This window comes from Pteropus medius, unplaced genomic scaffold (assembly GCF_902729225.1).
Source record: "Pteropus medius unplaced genomic scaffold, Ma_sr-lr_union100, whole genome shotgun sequence".
Classification (NCBI taxonomy): Eukaryota; Metazoa; Chordata; class Mammalia; order Chiroptera; family Pteropodidae; genus Pteropus; species Pteropus medius.
In genome coordinates this window covers 15,286,723-15,301,121 of record NW_024349519.1, presented here as the reverse complement: position 1 = coordinate 15,301,121, position 14,399 = coordinate 15,286,723, and the positions used below count along the sequence as shown (strand labels likewise).

General features: G+C 33.3%; 1 protein-coding gene across 13 annotated transcripts in view; it reads right to left on the bottom strand.

Annotated features, from left to right (window-relative positions):
- The window catches only part of SOX5 (SRY-box transcription factor 5), a 907,668-nt gene that overhangs the window by 373,438 nt on the left and 519,831 nt on the right, over window positions 1-14,399 (bottom strand). Inside the window, exon 1 of one of the 13 annotated variants that reach the window (XM_039882496.1) lies at window positions 592-1,200. The exons of the other annotated variants lie outside the window; for them this stretch is intronic. The gene's annotated coding sequence lies outside the window, so the exon portion shown is untranslated. Of the gene's footprint in view, window positions 1-591; window positions 1,201-14,399 lie in introns of those variants that run through there. 13 annotated transcript variants of the gene reach the window in all.

The following is a 14,399-nucleotide window of genomic DNA, read 5'->3' as shown; positions in this document are numbered from 1 at the left end:
CCCTCCCTCTCCTAGGACTCCTTGACCAGTCTCTTAAAGGGGTAGCGCACTTCTAGCAGCGGGGTCTGGCCGCTCCCCCCCTCCACTGAGCCGCACGCTCGGGCTGCAAGGCACTAGACAACCTCAGGGTGCCTGTCCTTTCCTTTTAATTCTCTCTTCTAGACATCATCAAATGTGAGAAGTCAACTCATTTAACACGTTTCCCATACTCTCTTCCTCTAAATAATAAAAGTCACACACACACACAAACACACACACACACCCCAGTATATTTTAAATGCATTTGTTGCTGATTAAAATAGAAATCTGTATACTAATAGAATCTCAATTAAACTGCATTATTAACTAATTAAGCAAAAAAAAACTGATAGGAATAGCATTTTTACACAAAGAATTGTTATTCCTTCTCACCCTTTTCTAGGCTCTCTCCGTGCGCACACGGAAACACACACACACACACACACACTCTCTCTCTCTCTCTCTCTCACATACAACAATCAGGCATTGTTCTGAGGAAAGAAAAGCAACTTTGACAGATTGAAATATAGCAGAGGCCCCTTCAAGGAAACCTGTAAACAACTTGTCACTCACTCTGTCGGTCTCACTGTTAGCTCGTGCTTTCCACAAAGTGGTGCGAACGTCCTGGCAACCCAACCAAAGTTTCCTCAGCTCCAAACTCCATAAAACACGATGTGCGATGTGGAGGGGAATAGGTAACCACATGCCAAAATAACACACATGTGAGGGAACAAAAATGCAAACCAAACCAAAAAATGAAAACAAAAAGATGGTACTAACAAACTGTCCTGTAGGGGATTGCTGGGGAGGTCAGGGGTAGGAGGCGCTCCCCTGGCTTTGGATCTCTTTAATTTCCTCTGCCCAGGCAGCCACAGATAACAAGGTGGACAAACTATGGCTTTACAGATCCTAAGCTGGCTGGCAAGGCACAGCCTCCATAACAGTTCCAATTATCTAGATAAAAATCTGGCAGACAAGGAAGGTAATCAGGTAATGTACCTTTGACATGAAATGACAGAGGCACATACACACGCACACACACACATACACACACAGAGACACTTACACAGACACGCATGCAGAGATGGTGGCTGCCCCGTGCACCGCAGCATCTGGTCAGGGAGTAAGCACACACTCACCAACACGAGATAGTGTGCATTCTTCACACACACACACACACACCCCACACACACACACACACCTGCCTTTTACCACACACACACACAGTCCTGCACACACACGCTCTCCACTCCTACTGGGAGGGTTCATTCTGCACAAAAGGCTACATTACAGAGCCCGCCCCAATAAGGGAAAGAGAGAAAAAAAAGCCTTCCATTGTTGAGAGGGCAGGTCAGTTGATTAGATTTTCTGTGGAGAATTCCACGAGGAAATTCCCTTCAAAGCCGAAGTGATTAACTGGGGGCTATTCTGGAAATGGAGCAGACAATGGCTCAATAGTCTGCACAGCCAATGTCCAGGCTGGCACTGAACTCACTTTAAAAAAAAATAAAAGCCAGACTCCCTGTTCTTTTCCACACATTCCCCCCCAACCCCCTCTACTCCTTACAACTTCCCCTCCCAATTCCTTTTATTTTGCAGCTGGACAACATTAAGGGCCTTTAAAACCACAAGGGTTGACCCCACAGCAGTTTGATTAGGTCCCACTTTTTTTTTTCCTGGCGACAGGCAGACAGTAAGTTTACTTTCTTAGACACACACAATGTGACACCATACACATTCTAAATAGCAAAATCAATTATTAACCTTCTCATGTTAATAAATTTATTCTTCATTCAAAGCTTATATTTTCTTACAAAGTTGATAATAACTTAATAATGAGATCCATCATTCACAGGGTCTCCTAAAAATAAACATATATATACTACAAAATCAATGTGGAATACGATTTAAGCATGTCACTATGGAGTTAAGACACTAACAAAACACAGAATTATGACCCACCCTAAAAAAGCTGTTAACAAGGGATGTGGCAAAAATGACTTGATGCTGACATGATTTTCATTTTCAGCAGTTGGGGAAGGGGGAAGGATATTACTCACTATTCTTCCTTGTCGTTAGCCTCAAATTATTTTTTTATTACAGCAACAACCCACTCCTACATAGAAAAATGAGAAAATTGTTGCATGTATTTTAAATATCTGTTTTTCAGCCCTTATGAGACCTACAATTTGATACACTCTAATCAATAGAGTATACAAAAATAATTTTTTTCTATTGTTAACAGTGGTTATGGGAATTAAGAAATGGTAGCTGCATGGCTACATACAATTTAAAAAATAGTTTTTAAAAAATTTTTCTCAATTAGAGAACCTTGTTTCCTCTTGTATAAATAGAGAAAAATGAAGGCGGAAGGGTAGTTAGAAGGGGCAATGGGAGCTGGAGTCAGGAAGAGGAGGAGGCAGTGAGGAGAGGATGCAGGGAGAGCACAAGAAGGAGACATAGTGGCAGCATAAAGATAGAAACAAAGATAATGGCCATAAGGCAGGATGCTGAGATCCGTATGGTCCCAGCTGCTGTCTTGCTACAGCAACTACCTCTGGTTGTTTCTCTGAAACTCTAATCCAGAAGGTCAGCAGAGCAGGTAAAAAAGAGAGTATGAGTATCTGAGGCCAACTATAGTACAAAGGAAAGATGCTCGTATCAGAACCTTCCTTGTCTTTGGTTTTGTTTTCATAGACACTTAACATATGTATGTGGAAGTATACATATGCCAAATAAACACAAAGAATGTATAGGAAAATGTTAGGAAGTCAGTTTAAGATCTCAACCCACTTCTGTAAACATTCCTGTAGCCATTTGAAAACAAATTATTTCTTGCACAATTATCCCTGTTGAAAGAATTGAAATAGACTGGGAAATAGACAGAAAATTTGCCAAATATAATAATGATCACTCTAATAATGATATTTTGAACTAATGGAACTTCCAAGCTCATAGGAATTTTGTTCACATAGATTAGCTCATGGATCACATGCAGCATAGAAAAGAGTGAGAATGCATATCCCTAAGTTTCCCCATGTTTAAACTTGGGCAAAAGGAATTTAAAGTCATACAACTGGTTAGTGGCCCATTTGTTACTTGAAGCCAGATCTTACTTCACTTGTGATACCATAATTTAGAATAAAATAACACTCTAGAATTTAATAGCTGAATGAAAATCTCAAGATGGTACTCATTTTTTAAGTGATCTAAAGGCTTTCAAATAATTTCAAATAATGAAATTAAATTTGATATAATCTCATTGGCACTAAGTTAGTACTGTATTTGATGGTTGAATGGAACAGAAATGTTTAAATGTACCTCTCTAGGCCATAGAAGTTTTCTTTCATTTGAATTCTATACTGCAAATTAGAATTTCTGCAAGATTTGGAATGTCAGCAAAAAAGAAGGCAGTTCCAAAATGTTCTCATCAAATTCTGTCATTGGTAATTTCATTAAATGATTGAATTGATACAATCGATCTGATGTTTAATAGTAAATGACTATATATTTATATTTTACATTAAATATTAAAATTTTTAAATACTAAATATGTTAATGACTACCCTAGAATATATGTTAAATAAATCTATATTCATCAATTATCTGAAGAGTTAAACACAATCAATTGCTTATGTATCAGGTATTCTCTACATAGGAATTAACATCCGAATGTGATTTTTGCTATACTATTATAAGTAGGTCTCCAGAAGGTTTCATAATATATGTAGATTGAGATACACTTTTGCATTCACTGAATATCTATTAAATGCTTACCATGTTAAGTGGTAATAACTTTAAAATAAGAACTCAAGAAAAATTTGTAACAAATCTAATATATATATATATATATATATATATATATATATATATATATATATAAAATCAAAATTCAAATTGTTTCATATCCAAGCCCCTCAGGCAAATATGTTAAAAAAAATTTAAGCAAAAATAAACAAATGAATGAAAAGTAATGACAAGAACTTAACTGAGGGATAATTAAATTGGTGGGAAAAATAAAAATGATCTAGACACACAGTTATAGAAACCTAATTACATCTTCAGAGAAGACCAAAGCACAAACTACAACAGAAAACCATACAAAACAATTTTTCATTTAATGAGTCTCTTTGACACTTCTACAGCAGTTTATGGAAAATGGAATAAACCTGAAAAAGTGTGCTTTTCAGCTCATGTTGTTTCCACTGCAAGTATAAAAAGGAGACTCACATAGGCTAAAGAAATGTAAGAAATGCTACTGAATGCTACTGGAAAATTCTCGGAGAATATCAGGAATTTTTAAGATTGTAAACAAATTATTTCCAAATTTAACCCGTTACTAGACATTGTTTCAAGCAAGTATTTCCAATATTTATCTTCTCATTTTAAAAGGAAGTATTTTTGTTCCTATATTTTAAGATAAATTATTAAACATATATTTTAATAATTGAAATTGAAATATCTAGTCATAGATGCAGATTATACTTTAATATTTGATATATGTCCCTACCATCAATCTTCAGTTTTCACATTTTATGGAATTTAGAAGGCTACTTTTGAGAAATAAAACTTTTAGTGCTATAACCACAATGAATTTAAAGCAAATCAGTGTCAGACAATACCAACACTGAGTTAACTTGAAACAAGGAACATTGAGAAAATGTTCACCTAATTTTTTTCTCCTCACTATTATTTACTTTGCCACAAAAAAATATTTAAAAAGAACCCTCCGTCTTTCAAAAAAAAGAACTTCCAATCAATGTATATATCAGTGAGCCATTCACCAAATTCATGATGAACTCATCATGACCTATTACATGCAGCTTAAAACTTTGAGTAGACCAGAGTCTTGTAATTAGATCTCTTCAGAAAAACACCTAAGAAATTCAATAGCCTATCTTCTTTGTTAAAGACCTAAAATTCAGTTCTCCATAATACCTGTATGCCAGGGAATTGACATTTAGCAGCCTACAGATGGTATTGTCAGGATATAAATATGAATTGTCCTCAGATCACATTTTTGACCAACTAGTATTCTTCAAGAACACGTTAAGAATGTATTCATGTTAGAAATTCTTGTCTCATACTTCTCCCAAAGAGATGATGCCATTCCTAGCAATAGCTCCCATTGTTTGATATCTTAATCACCTTCAGAATAATTAGAAGAAATTTAAAAATGATAAATTTTATTTTTTGAGGACTTTCTACCAGTCACTGTGATGCATATAAAATAAAATTACCTCATTTAATGTTTAAAACAATATGAGATATGCAATTGTATTATCCCAACTAAAATGAGGGAATTGCAGCTTACAAAAAGAAGTTAATTAGTTTGTCCAAGATACCAAAACTAGGAAGTGCAGAGATGGGGAACACCAGAGTTATAACATCTTTCCTCCAAAGCTCTCAAAAAGCACCAAATGCTAATTTATTTTAAATACAGACTAATAGCAATTAAATATCAAGTGCATGGGAAAGTGCTTAATAAAAGTCCTTTAATGCTAAGTGAATGTCCAAACTTTGGATAAAATTTGAGTGAGGATTGTCCCATTCTCACAAATAACATGATATAAATGATTTTTTTATATAGCATTGAAAAAAGTTAAACAATAGTACCTTTATGCTATTTCTGGTAATAAGAATGATAATAATCAATAGGAATTATATAATTTGGCTCTCTTTTAAAAAATAATGCCTAAATATTCTCTTATTACAATTACAATATTTAGATTCCTAGGTAAAACATCTATTTTCTGGTCCCCATATAGCTACTTTGCTTTGGAATTTCCATTGTACAGAAAGAATCATTTCAGGCAAAGGGTGTCTATTAAGAAGATAAGACCAACTGAACTTATACTTTTATTATTTTTACTCATTACACAATCATCTCTCCTTGTGATAAGTACTGATGTCTAATGGCTGTCAGTTCATGAGAAAGACATGAACCAGTCACTCTAGTGGTAAAAATCAGAAGACACCTATTGAATAAAAAATCCATATAATCCATGAGAAGTCATTCAAATGAGACCATAACTTTAAAAAGTGTGCTTGGCTACCAAACTGTATTCTAATTTCTCAACCTGGGAAGAAATTCAGGGAACACACTGCACTGACTTTTTTTTTCTTTTCTTTTTTTTTTTCTTTTTACAATTCAACAGTAAGTCATATATATTTTGCATTGTATGTTCACCACCCATAGTTAGATTTATTTCTGTCACAACATATTAGACTAGACCCCTTTTACTCCATCAACCTCCCGCCCCCTCCACCTCTCTCTTCCCCTCTGGTAACCACTAGTCTATTTCCATGTCCAAGAGTCTCTGTTTGTTGCTTTTAGGTTTATATCCCACATATAAGTAATATCACGTGGTTTTCAATTTTTTCTGTATGGCTTATTTCGCTTAGCATGATTATCTCAAGGTTCATCTATGTTGTTGCAAATGGCAGTATTTCATCCCTTCTTATAGCTGAGCGATATTCCATTGTATATAAATACCACATCTTCTTTATCCAATCATCTATTGTTAGACACTTCAGTTGCTTCCATGTCCTGACCACCGTGAATAATGCTGTTATGAACATCGGTTGCACTGACATTTTAAAAGAGGCAGCAGAAAAGTGAAAAGTAGTAGCACCATAATATTGCTACACCAAGGCTTTGATTCTTACTTGTTAGATTATTTCTACAAAATATTTTATTATATAGTGGAAAAGTATATACTAAAATATATATATATTTGATATATTTTTTATATAAAGTATATATAAAATATATATATATACTTTTCAGTATATATTTTAGCATATACTTTTCCACTGTAGATGTTGTGTGTATTTCTTGATACTAATTAGAACAGAAATACGAACTAAAAATGAGTAAAATATAAAAATATTTGAACACTTAGCTCAATTTTTAAGTTGATTATACTTTTATTCTCCATATACTTTTTATTCTCCATATTGTCCTTTGATAGCATACTAAGTAAATGACAAAAAAAAATATCTTATTCATAGTAAATGAAAATATTACTCCTTAACAATGTTCAGTCTACTTATATCTAGAACAGCACAGAAAGAATTATGACTCTCTGAAAGTTAGGAGGTCTGTATTCTAAAAGAGCCTCTATTTCTTTCTTACTAGTGACGTAGTCTTCCTTAAGTATTTAACACTTCAGGGAAGATGAGTTTTAAGTTTCCTTTCAACTCCTAAGTTCTGACTCTATAATCTTTCCTTTGATAAATCAATTTATAAGTTGCAAAATAAAATTTCTTATCCTTCCACTTTATCCCAGTTATATATCCTTTTTAAGACTAGTCCTTGTAGTTTATTTTAACCTTTTAAAGTATGTCATAACTACATTCACACATCAAGATTAGATGATAAAGAAAATAAATCTTTTCTTAAAGTTAATTCAGCTAAATCCAATTAAACTAAAATGACCTGGAGAACTTAATTGATCACAAAAAAGGCCATGTTTTCAAAAGAAATTTTATAATTGAATTTGTCTATTCATAAATCTAAAAATATTTTGTGCTTGAATTTTCAAGTCACAACTTTCATTTTACTTGTTAAATACAATTACATTTATTAGCATTACCTAATTTAAAGAGAGAATTAAAAGCTGTTTATTACTATCGAACACATCATATGTGTGTGATGGAAGCAATTGGCATGTAGCGGGAAATAAATACTTGGGGCTCTGCCTTTATCAAGAATTTCAAAACATCAAATGAGAAACTCAAAGACAAACTAAAAAATTGAAATGTTAAAAATTCTGACAGGCAAATTATGTTTAAGAAAACCTAGTTTTTAAAATGAGTTTTTTGAATACTCTGTAGAACTTCTGCCAAATAGCATCTTTTTTTCATGTTATTGTTAAAAAATTACTACTGCCATAATATAGAAATCAATTCAGTCAGACCATGCACAGGATGAAAAGACAAGAAAACAGACTTTACCAAAATAATGTATTCATTCAATTAATCAGTAAATACATATAGAATCTTTAATCTACACTTGTATTATAAAACACAAACACACACACGCACTTAAAGAAACAGACAGTGATTTCATTGTTTATACTGCATACTTTCATAAAATGAGAAAAAAAAAGGAAAATTGGTATTTGTAAAATTTCCTGAAGTTGAAGAACTATTTAGGAATGAAACCGAATATTAGTACTTAAAAACACCTAAATATTAATTAACTCTAAACTAATCATGGGTCTATAATCAAAAACATTTATTTTTAAATCTTGCTTAAAATAAATCATAGACTAAAATACTACAAACGTTTTTAAGATATGCCAATATCCTAAGCACATCTTTAAAAATACAAAAATATGTCTATGTCTTTCCTGGTTTGTGGACCAAACTTCAGATTTATTCAGTTTATGTATACAAACATCAAAAACTTCTGAATGACAAAAGTCACTGTAAAGAAATCAGAAGACATGAGACAAGTTGGGAAAAATATACACAACTCATATCAAAGGAAAGAGCTAGCCTTCATAATATGTAAAGAGCTCTTTGAAATCAATGAGAAAAAAGATTATCCAATAGTAAAACAGGCAAATAATATAATTTTATTTTACTAATCAATGTTATCTCAATAATTTTTAATAAAAAATAAATAAGTAATAAAGTAAACATATTCTAATATTTCAACTTTTAAAAATATAACTTGTTCAAAGAAAATCGAAATGGTTCTTAAAGGAATGATGCTCAACATCTTTTAATGAAAATATAATTTATAACTATAATGAGATAACCACTTTTTAACCTCTCAGCTTAGCAAAAAATCAAAACTTTAACATTAATGTTAAATTATATTATTTATTCATAAATAATTTGTTCTCTCCCATGCTATACTTCTCTGCTGATGGAGTTTACTTCCTATCCCATTGATTTTATCTTAGACATTGCTTTGGCCAATGGAACACAGAACTTTCTGTGTAAATGTTTTATTTAGCTCGGCCACTTTATCTTGTTTCTGCCTTTCACCATGAAAGTAGCATATTCAGATAGAGACTATTCCACCAGCCTGGGTCTTCAGACGAGAAGATATATGGAGCCAATTTCAAATACGAGTTCACTGCTTTTTCAAAAAAAAGTTAAGTATACATGAATTAAATTATTTAAATACACATCTAATTAAACTAAAATCTCTCCAATGGTTGCCCATCAACTATACACAGTATTTCTCAAATTCTGGTCAGCAGATTCCACACAGACATATTTTCAGAAACCTGTGATTAATGCATAATTTTTTTATTATCATTAAAAACTATTTTACCTGTTAGAAAGACCAAAATTCTCATTTTTAATGACAATCCTCAATTTGAAATATTCATTTCTAGAATAAATGTTTTTTTTTTTTTTTTTTTAATTGAAATTCAAAGACCACAGTGAATATATTCTTGGGGTTATATAATTTTTTTTCTTCTAAAGAGGCTTGTATATAACTCAAGTTTGAGAGGTGACAGCCTTATTATAAATTAAATATTTGTCTCTTCATGCTCTGTCATAGTCTTCTTATCCAGCCTCACCTCTCCCAACATGCCATGAACTTCATGTTCCAGCTCTAATAGATAGGTATATTTGAGGGCAAATAGCATGTTGTTTCTTCTTTCAATGATTTTGTGTGAAATGTACATTCTTCCTGGAATATCTTCCATACTCCCTTACCCTAATTTTTCAGGATAATTTCTACTCATCCTTTAAGATTTTTTGAAACATCACATCCTACTGGAATCTTATATCAATTCCTCACCTGTTATCCCTTTTGGGATTTTCATAATACCAAGTAGAATGTAAGTTCCTTCTACTTGGCTTCTAAGCTCTATAAAGATAGATGTCTCTGTCTCGTTATTTATTGTATCCTTAACATCATTCATTTCAAGCTTTATAATACCCATGGCATTCTTTATCTGAAGAAAAAAATCTGGATACCTCAGGAGCCTACGTTTGTGTGTACTGGTATCACAAGGCCATTGCACAATCTGTTTCCCAAGATGGGAATATGCTTGCCTCCCCATCATCGATTTTATATCTAGGTTTACATATTACGTCCTCAAAAAAGCCTTACCTAACCTAGGATTGAAGTGTAAGAAAAAACATGTGGTGGAGTGTTAAAGTTCATGGAAAACAGTTGTGGTATTAATAGAAGTTTGGAATTTGGGATTTTTTGTGGGAAAAGTGATGTTACTTTGAATATGACATAATGGCAGAACATATAAGTAGAGGTTTCCAACTTAGAGATGGAAATAGTCCACTGAATTGTGTAGAAATATCATAGAAAAAGTAGATTTTATTTCATAAGTATGAAAGGCTATTTTATAAGGTGAGTAAAGCATTAAACCAAAAATATTTAAAGTTTCGAGAAAGAACAAATAACACAAGGACAATTTTTTTAAAAGAGGTCTATTTAAAAAGCCATTGATCTGGACAATTAGGCAGTCACTTGTGAGAGATGTTCTTAAAATACCAGGAGAACAGAGTTCATCTCTGGCAAATGAAATCTTGAATTCTACAACTTTCCCCGACCCTTCTGCATGTGCACACGCATACACGCACACATACCACATATATGCACAAACACAAATATTTCATTCCCTTCCACTAAAAGGACTCAAGAAAGAACATAGGGTCTCCATATTAGGAACTGCATCATAAAAGGTATCACCGCATACTCTAGGAAAAATACACCAGTAAAAATGTTGAAATCAAAACATGTCTAAAGTTTTTGAGAAAAAATAATAATGAACTAACCACTGCTTTCATAACATAAGGGACTTATTAATTTCATAATGGCAATAATCCCTATCAAATACAACTGCTGTTTCATTTTTCCATGTGTCCAGATGCTATTTTGGCAATTAGGCAGGCACTGCCATTTTGATTGCATTTAAAGTGATCAAGTATGCAATTGCCCACCCTTGTACTTTTCTTTCAGTACAAAGCTTTGAATCTTATTTTTGATCTAAAAATATTCCATTTATATCTCTTTGTTGATAGATTTTCCTGTTGCTTGATTTCAAGGTCCTGTAGAAATCATTAGTGACATTATGCCAAGGGCTGAACCTCATAAGCAACCTGAACAGTTTGATTCACTGAAAATCTAACCCACAATTCACTAAACGAAAATGTAATAATGATCCTGTCCAATTAAAACTGTTAAAGTAAATGGAGAGAACCTAATGATTTCCCCTTATCATTCTGATATTCTGGAAGCATGGCAGGGGAACAATAAATACCAACACATATGTTATAGATGCCCACTCTTTTTTAGTTTAGGGAAAGCAATAAATTTCTTTTAAAAGGAAACTACACTCTTACATAAAGGACATTCTAATGGATGCATCTAAGTACAAAAAAAGGGCAAATAACCTCCTCTGAATTAAAACATATTTAAGTAAATTCTTAAGCCAATTAAACAAATTGGAAGCCATTCTATTAATATGCTGAGGAGGTAAAGGAGAAAATGGGAAATGCTGCCTGAGCACAAGACTAGTTATGAAAAACATGAATGAGATATCACTTATGTTCCATCAGTTTAAAAATAATAAATTTATCTCATCTCTATTTTTCTATAATTACTATCAAATACATACAAAAATGCTTTTTGGTCATATGCATGCAGTTCTGTCTGCATACCTAGGCTAAAGTAATTATAAAAGCAGATGTAGAATTCAAAAAATTGTCCTTGATCCCTGAATCTGACATATCCATATAAGAGCAAAATTCAGTATCAGAGAGAAGTAGACTGGTTAATTTAATGACCCAACTTTAGAAAGCTTTCAGAGATGTGTTCAACAGGATTACAACAGACTTTATCCTGAGCCTAACATGCATGAATGAATGAAGTACAAAAAGTTGGAAGACTATTTTATTCAGTGGATGATTTTGCATTGAAGTGTATGCTACTTAAATAAACATTCTGCAAATAAAACCAGGCAGCTAATAAACTAGTTATAACTGGTTAATAAAAAATCTAAAGCAGTAGTCTTCGAACTTTTTAGCCTTGTAACACTTTCTCAAAAACAAAACAAAAACAAAAACAAAACCAAACCTGAGGATTATAGAAATATTAAGCTAAAGAATAGGGATGAGTTTGTGTGGTAAGGGATGGAGCAGTTATGGTGGCAGAGTATTATACTAAAACCCTCTCTTCAAAGCATAGTTAGAAAAGCATTACACCAAAATAATTCTAAAACTGAGAAAACTATTGAAATATTAAAAGATTTTAAAGTAGATACTTATATTTTATAACATATACCACAAAATGCCTTATTTAATCACATTTGCCTTTTTTCCTATATCTATTACTTTTTTTATTATCCCAATATACTATGCAACTATAATTGTTATATTTCTTACTGTTTGCATGTGTTCCTCAGAAACACTATGCCCTTAAAGGGCATTTACTATGCCCTTTATTTACACTGCAACCAATCTTTGGACAGAAAAGACATATCTAAGTTACTAAGCATTTTATGCTTTCTTTAAACACACGTACTGTCTGTTGGCATAGAGATTCCAACATAGGATATCCAGAAGACTATATAACACGTTCACATCTCCTTCTAGGCCAATCTTGAAAAGGAAACTAACATAATATACTCCTAGAGAAGATTGTTAATTGTTTTGATGTGTAAACTACGGCATAACAATGATTATTTCCCCAAGTGTTTATATGCATGTGTGTATATACATATATATATGTATATATATGTGTATATATGTGCATATACATATATATATACATATATATGTATATACACACATACATATAAACACTTTTATATATATGTTTATATGTATGTATATCTACATATAAACACACGGACACACACATATGTATATATGTATGTAATATACCAGGTAACTGCATACAATCATCTACCTCAATGTTTTTCCAATGCTTCAAGCACCTCAAATAGAGCAAAAAACCTTTATTTGATTAATTATTTTCAATATAAATGTATGTTTATATATACAAATACACTTATATGGGCATCTGTATATGAACAAAATTAAAAGTATGTTAACATCTTTCCGCTAAGTTTAGCCCACCTACCAGAAGGCTGACAGGCGGACAGGCTGCAATTACGAACAACTAAACTTGAAAAAGCAGCCACTAGGGGTGCAGACCATGGCCAAGAAGAAGTTGAGACCAGCTTAAGTGTGGCAGGTAGCTTGTTCCCAGTTGCCTCAGTGCAGAAAGGGCAGGAAAGGGACATGCCTGACATGTGCATCAACGTCCAGGGTATGCCCTGAGCACTCCATCAACTACCATGAGACAGGATTGTCTTCATGCGGCATTGTCTGTCCACTGCCCTTCTTGTAGAGCCCATGCAACTTGTCCACATCCATTAGTCCCGGACAGAGGGTCACTGGCATGCACAGTGGCCTGAACACTAAGAGTGGCCAGTGTCTGATCAGTCTCAGGTGTCCTGCACCACCACGTTTGAGGCAAAAACCTACCTGCCTATCAACTTGCCTTTTCCTTTTATTGACAACTATGGTTCAGCACTGGCCGCCACAGCACATAGGTTCATTGCCAGATCCTGCCTTGAAAACACCAGCCACCATAACCAGGAAGGGGTGGTGGTAACCTCAGGCAAGAAGACCAGGAGTAAATCACTCCAGCACTATACAACTTCCCGGACGAATTGTAGACTGACCCTCCACATAGGGCCTCACGACCTTCTTGTGATACTCTGAGTGTAACTACAACCACTCAGCAGCTGTGCAGAGCTGTGACATAGGTTTGCATTCTTACAATTGGCTTTGTAGCACCTTGAGACCAACTGTCAGACCACAGTAATATTCGACCTTAGAAGTTCTATGTTGTCCATTACTTGATGCAGATCATTTCATTATTTACTCAAGAATTCAAAGCAGCAGCAGAAATGTCCTTTTGCATATTGAGTCTCACGAGTTGAGAGATAGCAGTGTAGGGGAAGAGGGTATGGCAATCCAACACCTTTTTTCCTTTCCTTCTCCTCTTCCATTTCCTTCTCTCCATTTCAGAGGGAAACCCAATATCAAATAATAATAATAATAATAATAATAATAATAATAATAATAATAATAAGTAAATGCATTAAGTAGTTTGCTTGGGTAAATGGCCTGTATTGGACTTTTTCTTTCCCAGACAAGGAAAAGGAACAGTTTGTTTCTATTTAATCAGAAACTTACAAGCAGGAAATCTGGGGCAATGATTATCATAAATATCTAAGTAATAAGTTTTATATTTCAATGTATGGTAGATATCGAAAATAAACACATAAAATTAAATTGATTTAAATGAAATGTTTCACTTGATCAGAAATGAGCTTACAGAAATGCAATGAAAAAAAATATTGGATTGTCCAGTA